This window comes from Aegilops tauschii, chromosome 1, assembly GCF_002575655.3.
Source record: "Aegilops tauschii subsp. strangulata cultivar AL8/78 chromosome 1, Aet v6.0, whole genome shotgun sequence".
Taxonomy (NCBI): domain Eukaryota; kingdom Viridiplantae; phylum Streptophyta; class Magnoliopsida; order Poales; family Poaceae; genus Aegilops; species Aegilops tauschii.
The window spans coordinates 262,107,017-262,111,787 of NC_053035.3; positions in this window are offsets into that span (position 1 = coordinate 262,107,017).

Here is a 4,771-nt window from a genome sequence, read left to right on the forward strand (position 1 = left end):
CAATCTATATATTGTCATAAACAAACTGTCACTGTTACTTTGGTGATGAGTCTCATGAATTTAATTTCCCCAAGTTTAGTAGACAACCCCATAATAAAGATTTACCTAGTAAGGATGAAATAATTGGTCTTGCTTCTATTGCCATGCCTCCTATTGATCCACTAGAACAATATTTGCTCGACCATGAAAATGATATGCACTTACGTGAAAGAAATGAAATAGATAAAATTGAAGGAAATATGCCCTAGAGGCAATAATAAAGTATTATTTATTTCCTTGTATCATGATAAATGTTTATTATTCATGCTAGAATTGTATTAACCGGAAACATAATACATGTGTGAATATATGGACAAACAGAGTGTCACTAGTATGCCTCTACTTGACTAGCTCATTAATCAAAGATGGTTATGTTTCCTAGCCATAGACATAAGTTGTCATTTGATTAACGAGATCACCTCATTAGGAGAATGACGTGATTGACTTGACCCATTCAGTTAGCTTAGCACCCGATCGTTTAGTATGTTGCTATTGCTTTCTTCATGACTTATACATGTTCCTCTGACTATGAGATTATGCAACTCCCGTTTACCGGAGGAACACTTTGTGTGCTACCAAACGTCACAACGTAAATGGGTGATTATAAAGGTGCTCTACAGGTGTCTCCAAAGGTACTTGTTGGGTTGGCGTATTTCGAGATTAGGATTTGTCACTCCAATTGTCGGAGAGGTATCTCTGGGCCCACTCGGTAATGCACATCACTATAAGCCTTGCAAGCATTGTGACTAATGAGTTAGTTGCGGGATGATGTGTTACGGAACGAGTAAAGAGACTTGCCGGTAACGAGATTGAACTAGGTATCGAGATACCGACGATCAAATCTCGGGCAAGTAACATACTGGTGACAAAGGGAACAACGTATGTTGTTATGCGGTCTGACTGATAAAGATCTTCGTAGAATATGTGGGAGCCAATATGGGCATCCAGGTCCCGCTATTGGTTATTGACCAGAGACGTGTCTCGGTCATGTCTACATAGTTCTCGAACCCGTAGGGTCCGCACGCTTAACGTTACGATGACAGTTTTATTCAGTTTTGATGTACCGAAGGAGTTCGAAGTCCCGGATGAGATCGGGGACATGACGAGGAGTCTCGAAATGGCCGAGACGTAAAGATCGATATATTGGACGACTATATTCGGACTTCGGAAAGGTTCCGAGTGATTCGGGTATTTTTCGGAGTACCGGAGAGTTACGGGAATACGTATTGGGCCTTATTGGGCCATACGGGAAAAAAGGAAAAGGGCCTCAAGGGTGGCCGCACCCCTCCCCTTGGTCTGGTCCGAATTGGACTAGGGAAGGGGGGCGCCCCCTTCCTTCCTTCTCTTTTTCCCTTCCTCTTTTCCTATTCCATATGGGAGGTGGAATCCTACTAGGACTAGGGAGTCCTAGTAGGACTCCACACTTGGTGCGCCCCCTCCTAGGGCCGGCCTCCTCCTCCCTTGCTCCTTTATATACGGGGGCAGGGGGCACCCCATAGACACAACAATTGATCCTTGAGATCTCTTAGCCGTGTGCGGTGCCCCCTCCACCATATTACACCTCGATAATACCGTTGCGGAGCTTAGGCGAAGCCCTGCGTCGGTGGAACATCATCATCATCACCACGCCGTCGTGCTGACAAAACTCTCCCTCAACACTCGGCTGGATCGGAGTTCGAGGGACGTCATCGAGCTGAACGTGTGTAGAACTCGAAGGTGCCGTGCGTTCGGTACTTGATCGGTCGGATCGTGAAGACGTACGACTACATCAACCGCGTTGTTATAACGCTTCCGCTTTCGGTCTACGAGGGTACGTGGACAACACTCTCCCCTCTCGTTGCTATGCATCACCATGATCTTGCGTGTGCGTAGGAATTTTTTTGAAATTACTACGTTCCCCAACAAAAATATTCTTTGAACAACAACCTCTCCTAAAACGCAATTTGCCTATTGAAACTCTTGGAGGTCCTCCTCCACGTAAAGGTGATCTTGTGTTTGAATTAAAGCAATTTCCAAACACTTTGAAATATGCTTATCTTGATGAGAAAAAATATATCCTATTATTATTAGTGCTAACCTTTCAGAACATGAAGAAGAAATATTATTAAAAATTCTGAAGAAGCACCGTGCTGCTATTGGATATACTCTTGATGATCTTAAGGGCATTAGTCCCACTCTATGTCAGCACAAGATTAATATGGAACCTGGTGCTAAACCCGTTGTTGATCACCAACGACGATTGAATCCTAAGATGAAAGAAGTGGTGAGAACTGAAATACTAAAATTTCTGGAAGCACGTATAATCTATCCCATAGCTGATAGTAGATGGGTAAGTCATGTTCATTGTGTCCCTAAGAAGGGAGGTATTACTGTTGTTCCTAATGATAAAAATAAACTTATCCCACAAAGAATTGTTATTGGCTATAGAATGGTAATTGATTTTAGAAAATTAAATAAAGCTACTAGAAAAGATCCTTACCCTCTGCCTTTTATTGATCAAATGTTGGATATTTTATCTAAGCACACACACTTTTGCTTTCTTGCTGGATATTCTGGGTTCTCTCAAATACCTGTTTCAAAACCTCATCAAGAGAAAAACACATTTACTTGCCCTTTTGAACCTATGCTTACAGACATATGCCTTTTGGTTTATGGAATGCACCTGCTACCTTTCAAAGATGTATGACTGCTATATTCCCTGATTTTTGTGAAAAGATTGTTGAGGTTTTCATGGATGATTTTCTGTTTACGGAACTTCTTTTGATGATTGCTTAAGCAACCTTGATCAAGTTTTGCAGAGATGTGAGCAAACTAATCTTGTCTTGAATTGGGAGAAGTGCCACTTTATGGTTAATGAAGGTATTGTCTTGGGGCATAAAATTTCTGAACGAGGTATTGAGGTGGATAAAGCTAAAGTTGATGCAATTGAGAAAATGCCATGTCCTAAAGATATTAAAGGTATTCGTAGTTTTCTTGGTCATGTTGGTTTCTATAGGAGGTTTATTAAAGACTTCTCTAAAAATTTTGGGCCTCTTACTAATCTTTTACAAAAGGATGTTCCATTTGTTTTTGATGATGATTCTGTAGAAGCCTTTGAAACACTTAAGAAAGCCTTAACTTCTGCACCTATTGTTCAGCCACCTGATTGGAACTTGCCTTTTGAAATTATGTGTGATGCTAGTGATTATGCTGTTGGTGTTGTTCTAGGACAAAGAGTTGATAAAAAATTAAATGGTATCCATTATGCTAGCAAAACTCTAGACAATGCCCAAAGAAATTATGCTACCACTGAAAAAGAATTTTTAGCAGTTGTGTTTGCTTGTGATAAATTCAGATCTTACATTGTTGATTCCAAAGTAATTGTTCACACTGATCATGCTGCTATAAAATATCTTATGGAAAAAAAGATGCTAAACCTGGACTCATTAGGTGGGTTCTCTTGCTACAAGAATTTGATTTACATATCACTGATAGGAAAGGAGTTGAGAACCCCGTAGGTGATAACTTGTCTAGGTTATAAAATATTCTTGATGACCCACTACCTATTGATGATAGTTTTCCTGATGAACAACTAGTTGCAATAAATGTTTCTCATAATACTCCTTGGTATGATGACTATGCTAATTACATTGTTGCTAAATATATACCACCTAGTTTCACATACCAACAAAAGAAAAAAATTCTTTTATGATTTAAGACGTTGTGTACATGAGCATGAACATGAACAAATCTTACGGAAATGTGACCCCGAAGCCTATGGAGGACATCATGCGGGAGATAGAACTGCTCACAAGGTATTGCAATCTGGTTTTTATTGACATACTCTTTTCAAGGATGCATGTAAGTTTGTCTTATCTTATGATGAATGTCAAAGAATTGGTAATAGCGGTAACCGTCGGGAAATGCCTATGAATTATTCACTTGCTGTTGAACCATTTGATGTTTGGGGTTTTGATTATATGGGACCTTTTCCTTCCTCTAATGGGTATACTCATATTTTGGTTGCTGTTGATTATGTTACTAAGTGGGTAGAAGCTATTCCAACTAGTAGTGTTGATCATAACACTTCCATTAAAATGCTTAAAGAAGTTATTTTCTCAAGGTTTGGAGTCCCTACATATTTAATGACCGATGGTGGTTCACACTTTATTCATGGTGCTTTCCGTAGAATGCTTGCTAAATATGATGTCAACCATAGAATTGCATCACCCTATCATCCTCAATCTAGTGGTCAAGTTGAACTTAGCAATAGAGAAATAAAACTAATATTACAAAAAACTGTCAACAGGTCCCGAAAGAATTGGTCTAAGAAATTAGATGATGCACTTTGAGCCTACAGAACAGCATATAAAAATCCTATGGGTATGTCTCCATATAAAATGGTTTATGGAAAAGCTTGTCATTTGCCTCTTGAGTTAGAACATAAAGCATATTGGGCAATTAAAGAAATCAACTATGATTTCAAACTTGCCGGTGAAAAGATGTTATTTGATATTAGCTCACTAGATGAATGGAGAACCCAAGCTTATGAAAAAGCCAAACTATTCAAAGAAAAATTCAAAAGATGGCATGACAAAAGAATCCAAAAGCGGTAATTCAAAGTTGGAGAATATGCTCTTTTGTACAACTCTCATTTTAGATTATTTGCTGGAAAACTTCTTTCCAAATGGGAAGGGTCATATATTATCGAAGAGGTTTATCGCTCTGGAGCAATCAAGATTAATGATGCCGA